Source organism: Mesoplodon densirostris, chromosome 14 (assembly GCF_025265405.1).
Source record: "Mesoplodon densirostris isolate mMesDen1 chromosome 14, mMesDen1 primary haplotype, whole genome shotgun sequence".
Classification (NCBI taxonomy): domain Eukaryota; kingdom Metazoa; phylum Chordata; class Mammalia; order Artiodactyla; family Ziphiidae; genus Mesoplodon; species Mesoplodon densirostris.
In genome coordinates this window covers 14,708,899-14,732,397 of record NC_082674.1, presented here as the reverse complement: position 1 = coordinate 14,732,397, position 23,499 = coordinate 14,708,899, and the positions used below count along the sequence as shown (strand labels likewise).

At 43.8% G+C, this 23,499-nt stretch overlaps 1 long non-coding RNA gene across 2 annotated transcripts in view; it reads left to right on the top strand.

Annotated features, from left to right (window-relative positions):
* The window catches only part of LOC132501701 (uncharacterized), a 49,222-nt gene extending 29,314 nt beyond the window's left edge, over positions 1 to 19,908 (top strand). The window contains exon 3 of one of the 2 annotated variants that reach the window (XR_009534289.1): positions 19,808 to 19,908. This is a non-coding gene — a long non-coding RNA (uncharacterized LOC132501701). Of the gene's footprint in view, positions 1 to 18,925; positions 19,124 to 19,807 lie in introns of those variants that run through there. The other variant, XR_009534288.1, reaches the window with a different exon arrangement.
* The last annotated feature ends 3,591 nt before the right edge of the window (positions 19,909 to 23,499 follow it).

The window sequence follows — 23,499 nt, the reverse complement described above, 5'->3', positions numbered from 1 at the left end:
TCTGTTTTCCTAGGGACCAGGCAGGATCCACACACACCTGCCTAGGCTCCTGGTAACTAGTCTACCAACTGCAGACCCCAATGTGGACCCAGCAGCAGCCAAATGATGCAGCTCCAGTCCTGCTCAACTGCAAAACAAAACACAATCCCATCACCCAGAGATCTGACAGGAGAAGATCTTTATCTGCCAAAACCAGTCTGTAAAGACTAGAAGAGGTGTTTGCTTCTTCAAATACACAAAGACATCAATGCAAGGCTACATGGATTATGAAAAAACAGGTAAATAAGACACCATCAAAGGAAACTAATAAAGCTCCAGTAACTGAAATGTAAATCTATGGATTGCCTTAAAAAATTAAAAATAATCATCTTAACAAAGCTCAACAAGATGGAAGAGAATCGAGAAAACAATATATGAACAAAATGAGAAATTCAATAAATAGAAACCATAAAAAAGAATCAAACAAATCCTAAAGCTGAAGAATACAATGACTGAACTGAAAAATTCAGTAGAGAGCTTCAATCACATACTTGATTATGCAGAATGTAGCATTAGCTAACCTGAAGACAAGTCATTTGAAATCAGCATGGTGACTATAGTTAATTATACTCTATTGTAATTAAATTTGCTAAGAGAATAGATCTTACATGTTCTCACCATACATACATAAAACATGGTAACTATGTGAAATGATGGCTGTGTTAATTAGCTTATTTGTGATCATCATTGCACAATGTGTATATATATATATATATATATATATATCTCACCTATTACATTATGCACTTTAAATATATACAATTTTATTTGTAAAATAAAATTATTTTACATTATAACAATTATACCTCAGTAGAACTGGGGAAAAAAACCAAGAAGGAAAAATGTGATATAATGGGAAATCAGAAGGTTCAGTGTTTGGCCACTTATTAAGCATCAGCATTGCTCTCATATTATCAGAGGCTCAATTCAGTATAAAATTGCCAAGTGGCTGGGATGAGAACTTTTGCATCATAGGTGAATAATAGAGAATATTGCCTGATTGGGTGGCAGGTGGCGGTAGTTATAGAAGTCTCTTGAAAGCATGTTGCCTTCCTGGAGTTCCCATCCGACATCAGGTCCATGGTGTGGAGTGTCTTGCCTCTGCCTCTTGTAGGCCTTGGAACAGAGCTCAGGATCAGAGCAGAAAATTGGGCCCAATCTTCAAATGACTGGATTATTGAACTCTCTGTCCCAAGGAGGGATGTAAATGCACTGAAAATGGTGGCAGTACTTGTGAGGGTACCTGGCTTTCCTAAGGAAGTTATAAGAGATGGTTAAAATGACTTTGGAACTAGTAGCCTCTATTTTATTTCCACAGGGCTGAGCAGCATGGAGCTGGGATGGGCAGGGAGTATGTGTCAGTTGGTTGAAGACAGTGAACTAGAATGTTTGAAGAGCATGCACAGGTTTCATTAACGTCATTGTTTAAAATCCCTGAAAGTTTTGTTGAATCCTGTCAAAACTGGAAATAGAAGGGTTTGGAGGCCTAGGGCATTTCTCAAGCAGCTTGCTTACCTGTCTACTATGCATTTTTCTTAACAAAGTTACATTAGTCTGGGTTCTCCAGAGAAGCAGAACAGATAGGATGTGTGTGTGTGTGTGTGTGTGTGTGTGTGTGTGTGTGTGTGTATTTACATATAAAAAGAGATTTATTATAGGTAATTGGCTTAAGTGATTATGGAGGCTGAGAAGTCCCAAGATTTGCAGTCTGCAAGCTGGAGACCCAGGAGAACTGATGGTTTAAGTTCTGAGTCTGAGTCTGAAAGCAGCAGAAGACACTAATATTCTAGCTCAAAGACAGGCAGAGAGAGAGAATTATATCTTACTCTGCCTTTTTTTTCTGTTCAGGTCTTCAACAGATTGGATGAGACTCAGCCACATTAGGGAGGGCCATATGCTTTACTCAGCCTACCAATTCAACTGTTAATCTTCTCCAGAAATATCCAGAAATACCCTTATAGATATACCTAGAATAATGTTTAACCAAATATCTGGGTGCCCTGTCATGCAATCAAACTGACATATAAAATTAAACATCACAAAAGCATTCCAACATTTAAAAGCAGGAAAAAGTGAAAATCCATGGTTCGCAGCATAGTCAGATGGTAGTGAAGGTTGTGTGGATGTTGTGTAAATTGTGACCGAGGCCTTGTTGGCCAATTTTCCCAACCACACAGTGATAGTTTACCCTCTAATTGGTGAGAGGTCTTTGCATAACTTTATATATTAACAATGTCTAATGTTTTAGGAAAATATCCTCACGCATAATCTCTGTGATTTTCCAAGACTTTATATCCGTTCTTCCCTTCACTGGTTCTTACTGCTATTCGCAAATCCCACCCCACTTCTACCACTGAATGTCATGACCCTTTGCTACAGTGCACTGGCAAGTCTGTCCTTTTTGCCTGTCTTCCCTGGCCCCATGGAAAAATCTGGTTGAGTTGTTTTGGGGAATTTATTTGCCTAGAATTGGTTTCTGGTTTTGTCTATATGCTAGATCATTGCTTCTTAAGGTATCACCTGGAAAGCTTTTAATACACGGACTCCTGGGCCCTATTCCCAGATGATAGATCAGGCGCAGGGGTCATAGAATTTACATTTCTAGCAAGATACCAGGTAATGCTATTGTTGCTAGTTTGAGGACCTTAATTATGGTGGTGCTGTTCCAGATGGTACTTGCAAAAACAACAAAATTGTTTACATTTAGTGTAATGCATGATAGCCGTTTCATTGGTGTCTTTTGGTTTCCAAACACATAATTTTTTATAATTTGAACCTTTTTTTTTTTTTTTTTTTTTTGTGCGCTACATGGGCCTCTCACTGCTGTGGGCTCTCCCATTGCGGAGCACAGGCTCCGGACGCGCAGGCTCAGCGGCCATGGCTCACGGGCCTAGCCGCTCCGCGGCATGTGGGATCTTTCCGGACCGGGGCACGAACCCATGTCCCCTGCATCGGCAGGCGGACTCTCAACCACTGCGCCACCAGAGAAGCCCTGTTTGAATCATTTTTAATCATTGTTTACTTCTCACTAAGTTGTTGGCTCTTTGAAGACCAAGTCTTACTCAGATTTTGATCCATTGTAAAGTCAGTTCATACCATGCTCAACAAGCATATGTTGATTGAATTGAAAGAGAAGGAAGAAATGATCAGTTGATGGAAGTCCACAGCACGCAGGGCTCCAGGCTCACCCCTCACACGCTTATACTGCATGTCATCCAGACCCTGGAAATTGTGCTCTCTCTCACTTCCTGCAGCAACTCACTGGCAGCCCTGAGACCACCCTGCCTCAGGCTGAGAAGTGAGAAATTCTGAAAGCATCGAACACTGTAAATTTTCACAGCAGTTCAGCTGGAAGCTGTTGGGCACAGATGTTTCTGTAATTGTGATATGCTGGGAACATTCTCCGGGCTCCAGGCACACAGGGCCTCAGCTTCGTTCTTCCACCTGGGTGCCTCAGTAGGCGAGTCTCACTGTATTGAGGCTGTAATGGGAACCAGGTGGCAGCATGTATCCGTCTTAAAAGAGCTGAGCAAGATTCACATCCCAGTCCTAGTCTCTCCTTCCCTCTTGCCCCAGCTCGTTTCTCAGGGAGCTGGCTTTGGTGATGGCAGACCTCTCTGCTCACTGCAAAGTGGGGTGGTTCTCAGCCCCTTGTCCAAGATGGAAGTGGAATCTCATGTTTGCTGTTGGGTAGAGCCCCAGAGGCCTTCCAGCTGCTCTTTGATAGGCTGTAAGAAAAGAATCAGGAAAAGGCTTTGATGGCAGGAAGGAATATGACTCTTACAAATGATCACTTTGTGATCAGGATCACTTCCATCATTTTAAAATCCACAGAAGGATTTTGAAACTTGTGACATATTCCTTCCAAACTGAATTTGCTTTTGCATATAGTATTCCTGCTTTTAATTAGAGATAGCTCTCATTTGCTTCAGGGTCCTTCCTGCTTGTGGGAACATGAAGAAGACTATGAATAACACAGGGGAAACATCTGCCACTGCTTGAAATGTACCCAACAAAACTGACAAAAGTTCAATGAACTGGGAACATTCTTTACGAATGTTTCCAGTTGGGATAACTTTAACCTCCTCATACTGTAGCCAAAGGTGTAAAGAGGACAGGGGATGAAGGATGTAGAACTGGAGACCTAGGAAGAGGAAACAGACATTTCTTGAGAGGACCACATGCAGTAGTTAGCTTCCTGCCCTGGTAACTCAAGCTAAGTGACTATCCTGTGCTTACAGCTGTCAGTGTTGCTATGTAACAAATGTTCTTCCGTTTCTTTTCACAAGACACTTTCCTAACACAGCTGTTGAAAGACGTGTTTTTATAAACCCTCGTATAACCTTTATGTCTTAATTTATCACATTATCTATACAACTGTTAAAAAAAAAGTTTACCTTAAACAGTATTCTCAAATCTTCTAAGAACCGAGAGCAGTATTTACTTGCAGTTCTAACTTTTATGTAGAACATGTTCCATATTAAAATAGAGTTAGATCTTTCTTCTTGGTTCCCATTATTCACCATGTTGTTATTTCTTTAAAAAAGTAACTTGCTCAGCTTTTTAAATCTATAGTCTCCATATAGCTAAAACAAACAAACAAAAAGATTCCAAGCAGGAATATTTGCTGTAACTGTAGCTCAGTGAGGTAATTGGTAAGATAAAATTAAAAGAAGCTTCTGTAAAAAGAAAAAAAAATACAACAAACCATTAGAAGCAATAAGAAAGTTCAGTAAGTTTGCTGTCAGATCAGCTTACATATATATAACATTAGTTTTCATCAGCAATAATCAACTATCAACTAAAAACATAGTAAGAAAAGAAGGTAGCCTTCATAATATCAATAAAAACTATAAGGTATCTAGGAATTAACTTAAGAGTACACAGGATTTCTATGGGAAAATGTTAAATTTTATTGGAGTACCTGGAAGATGGTTTATTTAAATGGAGAGACATTCCTTGTTCTTGTATGGAATGAGTCAACCGTATCAAGCTCTTTCTACCCAAATTAATTTACAAATTCAATACAATTTCATTTAAAATTCCAGTGAGATATCTTGAAGGACTTGATAAAAATATTCTAAAAATATATGGAAGGATTAAGATCCACAAATAGCTAAGTGAATTTTAAAAAAATAAAGAGGGAATGTTTTTCTTGCCAGCTATTAAGACATGTTACAAAGAGTGATATTTGTGTAAGTCTCCTGCTCTGCTGGGGTAGTGTAGACTGGCGCAGACATTCTGGAGGGCAATCTGGCAGTCTTTGGCTAAATTAAGTATACTCATACTCTATGATTCAGCACAAAAATGCTCACATAGGTCCATAGGCAACCTGAATGAGGGTGGACATTGCAGTGCTGTTTATGGTCGAAGGCACTGGATGCAAGCCAGTGTCCATCCCTTGGGGAGTGGATCGTTAAAATGTGGGGCAGCATTTTATGGGGTACTGTGCTATAAGTCAGAAGCAGTGGACTACATATGATGGACCTTAAAATATAGTGCATAATTAAAAATCAGGAAATAGAATGAGATTACACAAAGCAATGCATATTTTATGGGGACAGAGAGAAACAAAAAGATGTGGATTAAACACATGAGAATGATTAGGGTTAGGGTTAGCATTAGAAGGACAATGAGTCAGAAATGGGCTTTAAAGGGGAAAAACAATAAAAGGAGAGGGTGTACAGAATAATGATGGTAATGTGCCCTAAACTGAGAAGCATGATTAATTTAAAAGTTTCCATCTTAAAAAATGAAGAAGGAAAAAGTAAAAAAGTTTCCATTTAAAGATGCCAACTTCTCTGCTTTTCTGTCTTTCTAGGTGATATCAAGAAAACATTTTGGAGCAGATCTTATTCTTTTCAGAAAAACAACACAATAAAAAACAACATTTGAGTGACGACTTTACATAAATGTAAGGCCAACCTTGTGGCTTCACCAAGTCAGTCTCTCCCAGAACTGGTGGATAAGGCTAGGAGCTCCTTCCCTTAACCAGCCCCTTCTGTCCAGGGAACAATAGCTGAGCATGTGAGGAGAAAGCAAAGACCTTGGGAAGTCAAGCTGGGGACATCCTTGGCCAAACCCAATTCTTGAGTACATTATGTGGGGTTGTTTCTCTGGAAGAAAGCGCTACTGTTAGCATGGGGATCTGGACCAGGAAGTGTGTTATCACTGCTGTGTACCCAGATATATCTATTTCTGACAGAAATCGATGGGCAAAGACCTGGGGTTTTAGTTTTGGACAAACCTGATTCTCTACTTCTCACTTTACTTGGAGTTTGAAAGTTAGACTAGCCCCTTTGGTTTGAATAAACATTGGACTCATAGGCAATTCTAGGCCAAGGAAGAGAAACTGGATATCCTGATAATTTGGATAGAGATTTAAATGGTTAATTTGAATGTTAGGAAGAAAGGTGACAGTGTTTTGGTGAAGTGGGTAATACCAGCTACACAACCAGATTCTAGTACTTCAGTAAACAATTTAGAATACCCATTATGTGCCAGGCTTTATCCTAGAAAATGAGATGGATTCACTATGACTTACACATGACTTTCCTTGAGATCATAATGAAATGATTTTTTTTTCATATAGCAAGCAATCAAGCTCCTTGGGGTTCATTGTGATGTTATTTGCCAAGTAAGGATAAGGAGTGTATTTACCTGTAGTTTATTGACCCTCAAGAAGGGTTAGCATGACCATACATTGCACTGTGGATATCCTATAGGCAAATCAAGAACAGTTTAGAAACAGTACAACCATTATACCCCAGCCTCTCATTTAATTGTGTCTATTGTGGAGCTCTGTGCTTGACGTTCTGAGATGCCTAGGAAGGTCATGTGGACTGGCACTGCTTAGGTCCTGCTGTAGCACTGGGTCAGGGCAGTTGTTGGAAGAGCATCTCTGACAGAATTATCTTAACCTTCTGGGAAAGAAAGGCTTCACCTCGCAGAGACCTCTGTGGTTCTTTTTCTCTCTGGTCTGTTTGTTCTCTCCTTGCCTGTCATAACCATGTTTACGTACCACCCAACCCTTCCCATTAAAAATGACAGAGATGATGGGGCCCTAATGAATCACTCTCTAAGCATCTAAGTCACAATAATCAATTACAGCTCCCTGTCACCAGGACAATGATCTCCGTGAATCGGTGATCTTTATGTAAGCTTGTTAAGAGATCCATTAGGAGGGGGTGTGGACTCTCTCTCCCCTTTGATATATTGTTCCAACAAGAAGCCACATGCCTGTTAGGCCCTTCACTCACAGGACTTGAACCTTTGAGTCATAGATTGGCAGTGTGGGAATTAAGAGGACCTTTGGTATTCAACAAATTCTGCCTAAGAGAAGGTATCAGCCTACATTTAAGGGTATTGCTTTCTTGCACTTTGTGGGGAAGGCTGCAGTGTTTGGGGCTTTACTTTCCTCCTCTTCCTGAAGAATCTACCCTCTTATCTCATCTTGGCCCATATCTAATCAGGGATTAGATAGACTGACAGAGCTGTAGGGTGACTAAGGGAGTTGGCTAGCCATGGTGGTGGTAAATCACCCAGGGCAAAGGAAACATTAGGATTCTGTTTAAAGAGACCCCAGTGGTGTTGAATATAGGAAGAAAGTTCTCTAGAAATTATATTTGTGAATGGGGGCAGGCAGCTATTTGGAGAAGGGATCAAAGAACTCGGGACTTTGATGCCCAGAGCTTCCATTAATGAAGTGGTGAGCTCACGGTATATGTGTATTCAGGGCACAGGGTTGGCGTTGGCATCTCCAAGTAGCATTGCCCTGGTGTGTCCCCTTTCTGCTGGATCTGCTGTAGAGTCTGGCATGGGTGCTGCCATCTCTCCTCTACAGACTTGAAAGTGAATAAGTGATGTCTATTTGCAAAAATCTGCATGCAGAGGAATCCCAGAAGAGCGATCACTGGGGCACAAGGGTCCTCCTTGCATTTGCCGTGTTTATAGCTAGCATCTCCTGGTCTTGGTGGCCCTCAGCCTCTACCTTCTACAGCTCTTCATTTGGGCTCTATTCTGTCCCCTGTAACAATCCCCATGGAGGCGGGAGGGACCAAGTGAGCCCCCCTTCCCTCCCTCCCCTCTCCACCTGATGAAAGCCTGCTCCTGAGACCCTCCCAGGTCTGGATCAGGTTCCCAAGACAACCACCAGGCTTCTGTGTCCCCCTCCCTCAGGTCACTCTTGCTCCATCCTCATTCCTAGTTACTGAGTGACTAAACGGCCAGGCTTGTACACACGGCATCTCATTTAATATTTGTTAACAATCCAGTGAAAGAAAATTAGTATCCCAGTTTTATAGATAAGAACATTTAGGCTCAGAAATTTTAAATAATTTCCCCAAAGTGACACAGCTAATAAACGATACATCTGGGGTTTTGTCTTGAGCCTGTCAAACTCTACTTTTTTTTTTTTTTTTTCTGCTTCTAAGCTATTTGATGCTATGGACTAGGTAGTTTCCTTCTTCTTGCATTCTTGGGTTGTTCACCAGTTCCCCACCAGGGGCCTCTTTGGCTTCTATGTCCACTCCACACAGAAAGAAACTTTTAAAACAGGCCGACCGGGCCATGTTTCCAGTCCATGCCAATCCATGAAATCAAGGGGCCAATGTTAGTAGATGTTCTTGGCTGGGGATTTTTAAACCAATGGAATCTCACCTTTAGTGCTTATGCAAATTTGAGTTGTTCTTCAAGATGTTTGGGCATTTTTTTTGCAAATTCCAGAATAAAGCCTTTCCTTTTTCTGCCTAATTGAAGATTATCCTGTTGCAATGCAATTGGTTAAAAAGAACTATTTATCATTTCCAGCAACTTGTCTCTGTGACAGGGAATTATATTTTCCTTGGAAACTGTAGAACCAAGACAAAATACTGAAATAAATTAGATGCTGCAGGTGAAATAAAACTGCCACTGTCATCCTCTGTTTCAAATTTTCATTCTAATAAATTAATTCCATTGTTCTTATCAATTGTTCTTATAGTTAGTAAATGTATTAATTTCCTAACTGGTTTTTAAAAAATTGTTTATGTGTTAGGGTTGCATAGCTTTCATTTTAAAAAGAGAGTTCATCTATTAAAAATGTTTGAAAACCACTGCATAGACAGTTGCTCTGCTAGCCCTCATTTCTACTTCACTTTCACTAAACCCATCTTTATAGACACCCCCTACCTGCTTGCATGTGCTCATAGTTTAGCTTTGAGCTCTGGGTTTGGATCAGGAGCCCTGGGTTTTGAGCCCTGGGTTTGGGTCACTTCAAAGAGCAGATGCTCTTTGAAGTGGAAAGGGACTTAACTGCCAGGCAGAATGGTTATTGGGACATTTTCTTGTCTTCCAGGAAGAAAACATACTTAGAAGGGAGTATGGACATGGCATGGGTTTGGGGATTTCTTTGATTCCCTTCTTGCTATTTTGAAACTTGCATGAGGTTTTCGACTTTGCAAGTCTCAGCATCTGCCATTTTCTCAGGTCAGGACTCTACTTTTCAGTCCAGCCCTGCAGAAGCAGCTTCTTCCGAGACTGATTCCTACACATGGATCCTGAGCTGAACCCCCATTTGGAGGTGTAGACTAGTCTAACTCTCTGCTCATTACTATCAGAGGGGCCATCTGGGAGTCCCAGAGATGAGAGCCTGAAGTTTATATTGTCCCTGCCCACACGGCAAGTCTGCACATGGGCTGAGAAGCAGGATTCTTGGCAATGGGACCTACCACTCACTGCCCAGTCATTTTGGGGGCCATTTAAAACACAAAAGTTTGCACTCTTCCAATTAAGCAGTGTTGGAGGAAACACAGAGTTCCTGAGTCCATGCCATGCGATATGCTAGGCGGTTCCTTGTGCATTTTCTCTTGTTTGCTTCTGGCTTGAACTAAGTGGAATAAACAAAACAAAGAACCCATTAGAGAGCACTCGTGAGATTGGGTTGGAGAAGTTTGGTTTTATAGGGGAAGAAGTAAAGGGAAGTATTTGCCACCAGGGCAGGGATTTATTTATTCTGCTGGTGGTTCTCAGATTACACCTAAGGGCTCCAATGCCTTTGGAGAGCACTGAAGGATCCTGTGTACATGGGTACACTGGCACTTTGAACAGAGCCAGAGGGATGATTTCTGAAAATGTTCAGGACACCCTCATTTGCCAAAGGACAAACAACATGAGAAGGCATGATCTTTGTTTTCAAGGAGCTCATAAGCTGGCTGGGAAGAAAAGGCATGCTATGTACAAAGTCATTAAAGATATTAACAGCATGTAGTCATGCATGACACAAACCTTCAGGACCCAGGAGAATGAGTGATTCGGACAACCCAGGGGTCTAGGCAGCCACTTGGGACTAGGCTGATCTGGGCCACGTTTGATGGGATGCTTCTTCATGTCCTCTCCTTTTCCATGTCTCATGTGCAGTCTTTGTCTCCACAGTATTTTCTGCTCCTGTACTTACACAGAGAGGAGATCTACCCGTGTTACTTCAAGTAATGGGCGGTGGGCATAGGGGTTAGAGTGAGGGTTTCTTATAAGGAACTGAGGGGCCAAGAGGCAATGGGAGCTTATAGCATTTAACTATTCTGTGACTCAATTTCTTCTAATGGGACTAATAATAGTGATCACTCATTGGGTTTTTGTAAAAAAATAAATTAGATAATCCATGTATTGCTTAGCTCAGTGGGTGGCACTTTGTAGATCTTCAATATATGTAATTTTTATGAGCACTAATAATTTCTGGCTTCTCAGAACTTTTACTTGCTGTGGGCTCCCATGCTCCAATTCTATATTCCCTTCAATCACTCTGTCTTGATTTCAGGACTTTCAAACTCCTTTCAATTTTGCCTCTTATTGGCCTTGCTGGATTTTCTTGTTTCCAACAATGTTCTTAACAGAAACTCTTGACTGTCTTAGCTCCTGCTTTTGGTTGGGCCATGTCATGTGTGCCTGGCCATTTTATTACCAGGCTTCCATTAAGTCTGTGACCTCTTCTGGTCCAATCATCAGGGAGTATTGGCAGGAAGAAAACATACTTAGAAGGGAGTATGGACATGGCATGTTGGGTGGGTGGGTCTTGGTTGTGCTGTTTACCCTGCAGAGCCTAACTCTGTACAGATATCTGTCCTGTTCAGATCTATACACAATCTCATATGCTCAGTGCTGAGAGCACACACAGATGAGGAATATATAGTCCTTGTGAGATCTCTCCACTGGGGTATGGTTTGGGGTGAAGAAAACTAAAGTGCCCAGAAGACTGTAATGTATGTCAGCTTCTGAGAGCAGAGTGAGGGGACAGGCTGTAGAGGTCAGTGGTGAGAAAAGTGATCCTGGGTGAGGACTTCGGGAGTCGTGCAGGCAAATGGTAGCAAATAGGCCAGGTCTGGTGCTAAATGCTTTCGTTAGTCTTTACCGTGTTCCTACAAGTACCATCACTATTTAAATTACACATATTAAGAACAGATGTGCAGACAGTTTAAGTAATCTGCTGTAGGTCACACAGTGCTCGTAAAAGCATTGGAAAAGGAGTGATTCAGACCCAGGCATGGAGTTCCCACAACAAGAACAAGGGCACAAGGGGAAGAAATACTTTAAGCTCATTCTGTCAGGAAAGGCCTTTCAGTCTGTTTGGCTGGAGTTCAGCGTGCCTGCTGGGGAGTGTTGGGGAAAGACTGGAAAGGTGTGTTGGGAAAAGACAGTGGCGGGCCCTGAAGACTGAGTAGATGGGGGTTGGGACCAGAGTCTCAGCTGCAGCCGTTGGCCTGGGGCTTCATGTTGTGGAAGTTCAGCAGATGCTCTTTGAAGTGGAAAGGGACTTAACTGCCAGGCAGAATGGTTACTGGGACATTTTCTTGTCTTCCATCTTGGATACCCAAGCCTTGTTCCTCGGTCCTGCTTTCCTTTTCTCTTTAGTTCCTGCTTCACATGGACAGCAGAGTGATCTTCCTAAAATCTAGGCCTCTTCATGTCACTTCTTTGCTCTACATCCTCCAGTGGCTCCATGGAGCTCTCAGAACAAAGTTCAACTCCTTAGTCCACCATTCAATAAACTCCCAGTCTGGACTCCCACATCCTTGTCCTCTTCTTGATGTTCCTGAAGCTGCTGCAGTGAACTGCTCACCCTCCTCTAAACAGCCCATCTGTTTTGAAGACTCCATGTGATTGACAGGCCCTCACCCCTGTTCTGCCTGGAATGCCATCTCTTACTAGCTAGCCTTGTCTGCTAAGCTCCTTAACAGGAGCTCATTTGTTAGCCTCCACGGCAGCCCTGTCAAGTAGACTCTTAATTCCATTCTATAGATGAGTAAACTGAGATTCAGAGAGGTTAAAATGCTTGTCCAGGGTCATAGAACTAGTAGGATCAGAAGCAGGATTTCAATCTGGCAGCTTGTACTCTTCCCACCATCTTATATGGTCTCCCTCCTCTATTTTTTCACTGGGTGGATTATTTCTCATTCTACCTGGATCAGATCAGATGCCTCTTCTATGGCATTTTCCTTTATTACTCCCTCACCCCAAACCCCCTCTGTCAGGTGAGTCGCTCCACAGTTCTATAACAGCATTCATCACCTCTTATTAGAGTTATTTTTTAGCGCTCTGTGATGGACTGAATGTTTGTGTCCCTCCCAAAATTCATACGTTGAAGCCCCAACCCTCAATGTGACTGTATTTGGAGATAGGGCCTTTATGGAGGTAATTAAGCTTAAATGAGATCATAAGGGTGGGGCCCTGATCCAATAGGATTAGTGTCCTTATAAGGAGAGACACCAGAGAGCTCACTCTCTTTCTCTCTGCCATGTGAGGATACAATGAGAAGGCAGTCATCTGCAAGCCAGGATGAGAATTGTTATGACTTTGTTAAATTAACTTTTGTTAAGTGGAGCACAGAGTCCTGGATGGTGAGCCACAGTTCAACAGTCATCCAAAAGGGAAAGTGAAATGGAGAAATGTATTCCTTATTGATCCTGGAGGAATTACCCAGCACACCTCAAGTGGCCATATGGGGAGGTGAAGCAGAATGCAGACAGAGGGTGGGGGGAGGGCCACCTTGGACACATGCCTTTATTAGGGACTGTGGGGTACAGGGCTTTGGTATTCCCAAGCTAGGGCTGGATTGACTGATTCAAATGGAAAGAGCAAGGTTTGGGTGAGCCCCACTGGGGTGCAATAAGGCAAACAGGCACTGGGAGGCAGGGGGACTGTAGATCACAAGGGTTGCTGGGGAAGTCCTACTGGGAACTTAAATTTGCTTGTGACTCTGGGCTGCTATCTAGGGCGTGTGCTTGCATGAGAGGGCTAGTGTCAGTTTAAGGTCCCCGAGGTCTGCTTGGCCAAGCAAAACGGATGCCGAGGCAGCAATTCCATGGAGTAGCTTAGCTCAGTTCTCCACAAGAGCCCTTATAAGAAAGTGCCCCTGTGGGATCTTGATCTAAGCCTTCCAGCCTCCAGAACTGTGGGGAAATTCATTTCTGTTGTTTAAGCCTCCAGTGTATGGTAGGTATTTTGTTATGGTACCTTGAGCAAACAAATAGAAGCTTTCTTCCCTGATTGGGTCTCCCTTCTGGAAAGCAAGCTACTAATTGGCAGGGGTCCTCTCTGTCAGTGTCCCTGTCTTCCCAGCATCCGGTCTGGTGCTTATTGAGGGAAAGCGCGGCCCGCTGGAGGCTCTGGGAAGTTGGTGGAATCCTGCTTCACTGCACCTCGTTACCCTGGTCCTCAGGATCCCGCAGCTACAAGGGACTCCGAGCCCTCCCTCCTCTCCCGCCCGGTTCACCTGTGCTCCCTGAGGCTCTGGGGGCGGGGCAGTCCCTTGTGGGCGGAGCCTCCCCTGGCTGCTGATTTACTAGCTTCTTGCAGAGGGCTTGGCGGCCTGCTGTCTCCTCTGGCCCTCGTAAAGCAGCCTCCTCGCCTTCGCCCTGTGCCAGCGGCCGCCCTGCCGACGGCCTGGGCAGAATTTATGACGCGTATTCATCAGATTAGGAGGGATGGGGGACACGGGGACTTCTCCCACTGCATGCAGAATGCGGTTGGACGGCATTGCAGGCCCCTCTGCCTGCCGAGCAAACCCACGCGGTAATGCTTGGCATTTTCTGACCTGAGGAGTCATTTGGAAACGTTTTGATTGGACAAGAAATAACTTTAAAAATGTTCTGGAGCTGAAGAGACATTTAACTGTTTGGGGCGCCGCTGGTTCAACCTCCTGCCAGGCTCTGGGACCTCCCAGGGGTCCGCTCACCATGGTTTGCTCTTTACCAGGACTCCACTTTCTCTTCCAAGAATGGAACATTCTCCCCAAGTCCCGAAAGCCGCTCATCTGCCCTCTTGCTGATAGAGCATCTGTGAGGCGGGGGCCCCACGGCTGCCTCCTGTCACCCCTATCATAGTTTGACCACTTTGCTTCATAGAAAGATCTTCAAAACTTAAAAATCGTTTCACCTAACCTCTTATTTTTTCCATCCATTGATCTTCTGCCATTTGGGGCAACAGCTGAATTAGTAAAAAGATCTGCTTCGTCTTTTAGACAGCAGTTTTTCACCAAATAATGCTACATCTGTAGATAGCAGTGGGTCGCATTCACCAAACATTTATCAAGAGGCTGCTCTTCTGGGCACCGTAGAGGAGAGATGAGCACAGGGCTTCCACGTGCGATTGTGCAGCGGTGACCCGTGCAGCTCCAGGGAGCTCCATGCACGCAGTCCACCATCACCTGCAAGGTCATAGGGGGCTGTCCTGCATGGACACTGCATGCTTCTTGCCCTTGAGACCTCACAGGGATCTGCCAAGTCCTCTTTGCCCAGATGACCCTCCTTGGCTTTCTTTCGATGATTCCCTCTTAATCATGACTTTGAGTTTATCTGTCACCTTGTACTTCGTCTCCTGAATACGTTCTCATCTGTCAGGGTCCTTCTGCTAGTGCGGGGCCTCCAAGTACAGCCTGATGGTATCAGAGTGATTTAGGACTATCACCTGCAGTTTGGACTTTGACCTCAGGAAGAGCTATTTGTTTAAGGTTCTGCTTTAGCGAGTGATTTCTAGAGGTCAATAAGACTTGGAGATCATTTGACATGGATTAAAGAAAGAGATATCTATTTTTCCACCACATCTAGCGTTAACACGTGCCATTTAGGATTTTAATTATCTATTCATATATTTGTCTCCCTTATTCGTTTCTTTATAGGAGGGGCTAAATTTTATTTTTCTGCATCTTTAGAGACAGCAGAGTGCTGGGCCCAGGCAGCTGCTTGGTAGAGTGGAACAGATGACAGCTGCTGTGCAGGCCTCATGCTAGGTGTCCTGACAGAGAAAGCATGGCTTCTGGTCTCACAGAGGCTTGACATAATCAGTGGCTGACTAAGTGGTGCCTTTTGAGGAGCTGCCTTTGCGGGAGACCGTGCTCTGAGTAGGCTCACCACCTCATGGGATTTGCTGTGCCCCAGTGGAAGGCTTTGGCTTCTCAGCAGCATGAGTGCCCTTTTTGATCTCAACAATGACATACAAGCAGGGGAGGCAAACTTGTAGCTGCTTCTGGAAAGTCTGGATTTTTAGGGATCATTCGAGGCTGTAAGAGGAAAAGGCTTTGTAGGACTCAGCTTTTGATTGAGCCCCAGTATTACTAGAGGCACCATTATCAGTTTTTTGAGGTTGTAAAGGTCTGTGGGGGGCAAGATGAAAGTGTGATTGGTCTTTCCTTGGAGGCCACAAAGCCTGGTCCAGGTCACCTGCTCAAAGATATTTGTGTGGGCGCCTACGTGAAAAAATTAAAAACACGTGAAAAACTAAAACACGTCAAAAAGATCAGAATTAGGGCTTCCCTGGTGGCGCAGTGGTTGAGAGTCCGCCTGCCGATGCAGGGGACACGGGTTTGTGCCCCGGTCCGGAAAGATCCCGCGTGCCGCGGAGCGGCTGGGCCCGTGAGCCATGGCCACTGAGCCTGTGCGTCCGGAGCCCGTGCTCTGCAACAGGAGAGGCCACAACAGTGAGAGGCCCGTGTACTGAAAAAAAAAAAAAAAAATCAGAATTAAATAATGAGACAGGAAAGGCATAGAGGGTGAGACTTTGCAGAGAAGGGAGGAAGGAGGGAGGAGGATCAGCTCTTGAGTGAAGGACGCGTCAATGCTGCCTGTCGGCCCTCCTCGGGGAAGGCTGGCCAGGTCACTGGATCCTGCAAGTGCTGTCATGATTTCTCAGTGTCAGCTACAAGCCGTAATAGCTCTCCCTCCTCCATTCCAGCTGATTCCTCCCTGGTGCTCCAGAGACCAGCAGAGCCAGGCCTTGACTTCAGCTCTCCTGACCCTCAGTCCTGTAGTTTCCCACAGCAACACATGTGGCTGCAGTTTTCACTCATTCACTGGTGTCTATGCCATGATTTTATACAGCTCTAATCAGGTCTTCCCAATCCTTGGGCCAAAGAAAGGCCACTAGACTCAACTTTAGCTTAAGACAACAAACTAAAGCAACCTCAGTTTTTGGTCGACCTCCACACCTCCCATCTCTCTGTTTTGTTCCAGAATGCCTGTAACTCATCGCTGTGACATTTTATAAATTTAGCTTGTGAGGTTGAATTCATAACAATATTTGGAAACGACCTTAATTTTATAATTAAAGATTAAGTGGCTCATTCAGCCTTCTCTTTCTCTCCCCACAACTAGTCTAGCTGTAAAACAAATCTCTTCTGTTAAGTGGTATTTATTTAATTGCGATTTGCTGTAGAGCCGTTTAAGAGTGGGTCATTAGGTTAAAATCATTGTGCTTGTCCTCTGAGCAGAGGATGTCCTGCACTGACTTACGTTTGGGTGTGCTTTCCCTGAAGCTGAGCTAACACAGCCGTGTTTACATTACACACATTCTCTAGTTGCTGACATTTTTTGTTCCTCCAGAAGGAAAAAGATGCAACATAAACAAATGACCTTATTTGATATAATGCGTTGGGTCAAGCTGGACCAATGGTTGATACTTTCCACTTGCATTTCACTACATTTTCTTCCCATCCTTTCTAATCTTCCTCATCCCCAAATCAATATTGAAGAAGAAACCAGTAATTTCGGATGGTCTGAATCCTTCATGGCTTGTACCGAGAGTCCCTGAAGCTGCACAGAGTCTCGGGGGCTAATGAACCAGTGGGCTTCTTATGCCTAGGCATAAGAAAAGCACTTGAGCCCCTGGTTTTCTCCAAATGAATAGGAGTTTGGAAACCCACAGAGAACCTTTTCTTCTTCTTCTTCTTTTTTTTTTTTTAAATGTGGAAATAAGGCAGAATTTACATACAATGAAAAAGGAGGTACAGGGAGGGCAAAGCTCCCCACAACCACCCCTGTCCCCCACCCCATCCCCCGGGAGCCTTTCCTCTAATAGTTTTTCCAAAGTCCCTCATCTTCTTCCCATTCAGAGCCCTCTTGGCTTTGCATTTTCTAGGCAGATGTGAGAAATGTCACCACATTTCCTAAGAGGAATGGAACAAGATAGATGGACTCTACCCCAGCAGGACACCTGGATGGCAGCCTTATCTAGAGCCAAAATGGGACTGCATGTGCCTGCTGTTTATTTATCCTCCTCCTGTTTGGAGACTTTCCCTGATTAATTACTCTCTAGTAATCGAGGCTGCTAACTAATGTCTCATCTGATTAACCTGTAGTTTGGCCCGGGGTCCCAGAGGGTGGGCTGGTCATCCCGCCTGGGGAATGAAGGAGGTCATTGGCCAGGGGCCCCTGGGATGCCAGTTTGGGGCTCGTTTATTTGCTCTAAGTCTTGTTTGCTATTCCTGCTGCAGTGACTGGCGACAGCTCCCCCCCAAGTCCCATCCAATCTAATTGGCCTGCTGAAACAGCAGTGAACACAAGATTTAAGAAATGTTTTCTTTGAAAACTTCTGGTCGGACAGACACTTTGAGATCATATTTCACCCTGTTTCAATTGCACACCATTCCCTGGGACTTTCAGGAGAAATACTGTAAGTGAGTCTTACAGGAGAACTGCTGCTTTGTGGTCTGGGAGGGGGGCTGATGAGCTGGAGGCTGGAGCGGAGGCTGTGCCGAGGCAGCCCGGCATCTTCAGAATCTAGAGACCCTGCCAACGTTAACACATCCGAGGAGGTATTCAGTATCAAAGTCTCTAATATTTGGCTCCATAAACACGATACCGGTTGCAAAAACAAAGCTAAGGAGCTCATGCTGATTACTTCAATAAAAGCTGTTTAATTATGAACGTTTGGGAAATGAAGTTACCAACAGGACCAGGAGAGCTTTGGTGTCCGGTGTCCCTGCTCCCAGCATCCCACTGTTACACCAGATTGTCCACTCAGCTGAAAAGCCTGACGTTGAGCAGGGCACACCCTCCGCCCTGTGGGATGCTACTCACTTGCCAGTAACACTCCGTCTTTCTGCAGTGGCAAATTTAGGGGATTGATGAGTGAAAGAATGATCAGATGTTATCAGTACCGTTTGCAGGCCATCCGAGGGTTACTTGGGGTGGTAGTCAAAGCTCCCAGAAGACCTGCATTTGTCTCTAGGTAGCAGGGTTCCAGCACTAGGCAAAGTAGAAGAGAATTCTGAGCAGGGAGCCAGTGGGTCATTGTGACAATACATTCTGGAGTCCTTAAATTCGTTTTCTTAATAACGGTTTAGGAAACATGATCGTCTTAATGCTTCTGGATAATTCTTCTCTCTCTTTATGGGGTTATACCAGTTATTTTATGTCAAGTGGAATAGGTAGAAGTATCCATGTAAAAGATTAATGAACAAAATGAGAGTTGAATCTGTGTATGGAAGGAAAGAAATATGGGGAGATACACATTGTCAAGGAGTGAACTCTTCCTCAAAAGTGACTTGTCCCATATATTGTTGATTATTTCTCAAAAAAACTTTTTATATTTTAAACATTTTTGGTAGAAATCTTTAAAACGTGTTCTTATTCATCTGCAGATATTGAATACAAATTGACTACGCCTGATCAGTCCTGATGATTCCATGCTGTAATATACCGAAACATGCAGAAATTACTGAAAGACTCCTGGCTCTTGTGCCCCTGCACTGAAACATAATGACAATCGCTTCATTTCTTAAACGCAAAGCTGGGGCAGTTATAACTGCTTCGTGGTGTCATGATGGTTAACAGACACGATACATGTGAAAATAAATGAAAGAATATAATATGCAACACTAGCTATATATATTTTTTCTGTCTTGTGTATTTTATTTGCTTCTATGCAGATGCTTTGGCTGCTGCCCGTAGCTGCTTGCTTATTTTATGCTACACAATTTAGGGGAAGACTTGAGGACTCCAATCAGAGTGATTTATACAGAGTTTAGACCGCTACCTATCACTGGAGACGTTGCATGAAATAGAGAAAAGAGCATGGAATTTTTATCCAGAGAATCCTGAGTTCAAATCCTAGGTCCATCTTTTATAAGTTATGTGTCCCCTGGCAGTACTACTTAACATTCCTGAGCTTATATTTCTATTCTGTAAAGTAGGAATAACAATGAGTATAATGAAAGTTTTGTGAGGTCTATATTTTGCAGGTTAGGCACCCAGAAAAATGCCTGGTGCAACTGGGTGTTTGATATTTTAAGTCCTTTTTCAGGAGAATTTTCCTCTGTTAGATTACTAGCTGTGCCCTGGATGGTTTGGGATTCCTGACCTTCTGAATAACTATCCAGTAATTCATGTTTATGGCCGCTTGTGTGTGTGTGTGTGTGTTGGGTCTTTGTATCATAAGGATGTTCTGTGCTCTTGTAATGACTGAATATGTTCTTGATGTTTATTTCTCCTTAAATAATATAGTAATAATTCTCTTCTTTCAGTGAATGAGACAAAGACCGTAAGTCAGGAGAGATTCTGAGTGTCGGGGCCAAGTTCTTGCTTTAAATGCAGAGTGCCTGAAGAAAGTCTGGAACCTCACAGGTGGCTGGTGAGATACAGTGAAGGGGAGGGGACTTTGTGGGAGAGGGTGGGGGAGTAGGGAACCGGTTACCCTGGTGTTTTGTTGGCTGTCCTGGAGTTAAACTTCAGGCCCTGGGGCATTCACCTGGAGAACACGTGCCAAAACTTTTCTTTTTCCCAACTTATATTCAAAAATTCAAGTGAAAGGGTAACTTTTTATGCATGGTATACAAAGTTAAAATAACACCTTAAATTCCTCTGTGTATGGGTTTGTTTTCTCTCCAAATGGTCAGAGTTACTGAAAGGAACTTAGAAAGAAGGTTATTTAAGGTTCACAAGACCCTCTGGGAAGAACCCACTTAATCAGACCAGCCTTTGGGACTTTGAGAAAGACCAGTGTAATGTTGTTACCTGACATTAGTGAGAAAGGACCCTCACTAGTTCCCAGGAGCTGCCCGTGTTGTTATGAACTGCAAACACCAGAGTTTGTAGGGCAAAGAAAGGAGACCAGACTGGGGATCAGGACACCTAGCTCCTGGTCCTGCTATTTGTGTGACTTGGGATAATTCTCTCAGTCTGGTTCCTCCTTTGTTTTGTAAGGCTAATAACAACAATTCCTTAGAATCAAAGGTGAAGAAGATATAAACCATCTAGGTAATGAATTGTACAAGAATTTTGCAAAGATTACAATATGCTGTACAAATTCAAGGGCTAATTCATTCTGTATAATTTAGCCACATTTAAATCCTTCTAGACTCCATATGGGGTGTAATGTGTTAGAGCAATGATGGTCTTAGAGGTCATCTCCTCGAGTGCTCTGATTTTACATATAGGAAACTGAAGGAGAGAGGCAGAGACAAAGGGACTTGCCCCCAACATAATATGGTGTGTTAGGGCCAGGGCTGACGCTGGAACTAGGAGATCTGTTTCCCTTTAGATGCTTCTTTAGAAACAGCGTCTCTTCTAGAGAAGGCACATCATCAATAATGGTTAAGTTCAAATGAAACAACTTCGGGTGTTATGAAGCAATGAAATTCAAGGAGAATCAGGTGGGGTGTCAAGAGAAGCAATGCTGAGGCCATCCTGCCTTTCATGGCTTTGTCTCCAGATCATTATAAGCTCTGTCCCCTTAGGGAATAACACTCTTCACGTTTCCTTTTTCCATCTTCTAAACTCACACGTGACTGTAAGGTTTGGGGACTCTCAGCACACAGCTGGTCACCTGGTCACTTGTAGACAGATCCATGTCTTACCCCTTTGTTTGGGAGAAGGGAGCGTGACTAAGATCAGGTCAGCACATGAGGAAGGACCGGCTTTCTAGGTGAGGGTCCTAGCCCAGGAGGGCTAGTGTACATATTATGTCTTTTTCCACAATAGCAAGGCCTCTGAAGAGCAAAGGTGGGACAATTTTCTGTTGATTGCCCTTCCTTTCACCCCAGATTTTGTTCTTCATGATGGTTTGTGGGGTAGGCCAGCCCCAGCCAAGAGTCCCAGATTCAGACATCCCATGAAATGTAATCAACGGTTACCGGGCAGTCGAGCTTTTACCGGGTAGCCATTAGATATTTTGAATTTCTGATGCTTTAAATTTCACTTTACACTGAAGCTTCTCCCCTTCCTCAACTCACTAATACCTCAGGCAGGGAAGCCTTCTATCAGAGGGGGGAACGTCTCTTCCTCCCCTAATACCTGTCCCTAGTCAGCTCTGGGCCTTTAGGGCTGCAGAGGGTTTGTGGGAGAGAGTTAGGGAGCAAGGAAGGTGCGGCTTGATGGGGCCTATCATGATCAGTTATTGTTGCCCTGGGGGTTTAGTGGTAGCTCAACGCTCATACTGGGGATCCACTGCTGTTCCTTTAACACAGTCAGTGCCCCTTCAGGCTGGCCACTTCCGACTCTAGATATCAATATCTAGCCTTGCTTGGGGTTATCTAGCTGCCCAGCTCCCAGGAGGATTCCTGGGCAGAATTTTTCATAGCATGATATATTCTGGTATCTTTATACAGGATCCTTATGGAAGCCAAGGGGAACTCCCAACCCAGGCTGTTTCCAATGCAACCTGTCTCCTCCCTCTGCTTTGAGGGTGGCCCATCACTGCCCCATCTTGTGGCTTTCTCCAAGCTTGGAGCCAGCACGAGTCTCTGTGCCTTTAGACGCCAGGTCGAGCTCTCCAAGCTGTAATCCTGAAGCCTCCCACAGGTCAAAGGGATGCTTTCCCTTTCTTTTCCTTGTGGAATGTGTGTAGGGGTGGTGTAATTCTTAGCATTCTTGCCAAAGAAATCCTTTCTTCTTGGTCTCTTCAACCTCAAAGTTTTTCAGAGTGGATTTTGGACTAAGGATTGCAAATGTGATTTCTGAAACATTTCCTTTGCAAGTCCTGCATTGGTGGGTTAGCATCTCATTTTATTGTTTTTTGTTTGTGTGTTTGTTTGTTTTATGCGGTCCGCGGGCCTCTCACTGTTGTGGCCTCTCCCGTTGCGGAGCACAGGCTCCGGACGTGCAGGCCCAGCGGCCATGGCTCACGGGCCCAGCCGCTCCGCGGCATGTGGGATCCTCCCGGACCGGGGCACGGCCCCACGTCCCCTGCATCGGCAGGCGGACTCTCAACCACTGTGCCACCAGGGAAGCCCGCATCTCATTTTACAATGTGTTATTAGGAAGAATCTCATTTTAACTCCTCTTACCCTTCCACTTGAGGTGCAGGCAAATCACATTGGAGCCTGCCTTGTCTGCCTTGAGGGCAGGTTTGAGGGATTTCAAAAGTGGTCATGGAAAGAAAGAAACTTTGCAAACTCTAATATCCTGCAGAAATGTTGAGCATTACTCTTAACATTATCCTTTCTAATGTAAATCAGAAAATCCAAATGAGTAGATAAATCATGTTTCTATCCTTTAGAATAAAGTTGCTGAATCTTTAGTAATATTGACTGGCATTTTTGGTCATTGAGGTGATTCATTAGCAAACAGTTGCTATCCAAGATCAGCCAGGTTCAAACCACGTCTCTCTCTTTAAAGGAAAAACTATTTTTATTAATGCCTGATTGTCCTCATGTCAGTGGAGTGGTGGCCTTTGGCTACTCAGAGGCACAGACCAAGAATATGTCACTGTAGCCTTTGGTATGAACTCTTGGTACCCCACAAAGAGGAAATATGTTTTTGCTGTTTGCAGAGGAATTCAAGACCTTTATGGTTACCAAGAACTCATAAAACCAATGAGCCATATATTCGAAAATGATCCCTGGGTCTAGTCTTCAACAAGCCAGTGTCTGCTAATCAGTTTGGGAAACAAATATGAGCAACTAGGGCTTTCGAGTTGAGAGTGTGTGGTGCCGGGGGTGAGCGGGATTTCTCCCGAAGGCATCTTGTCTTTCTGTACGCTTTCTCTATGGAAGAACATGAGTGTTTAAACGGGTTTATTTTATGTTTTCATATGCTAAACAACAACTACAGCAAGTAAACAAGCAAACAAAAAATAGGTAGAGCAAAAGCAGAGAATCGAATGTATGTTTCCAATCCCCAATTTTTAAAGTTTATTTGAAGTTTTAAGCTGTAACCAAAGAATGCATCATAGCACTATGTACTTTCACTTTTACCTGTCCCAGAGGTATAATCTCTC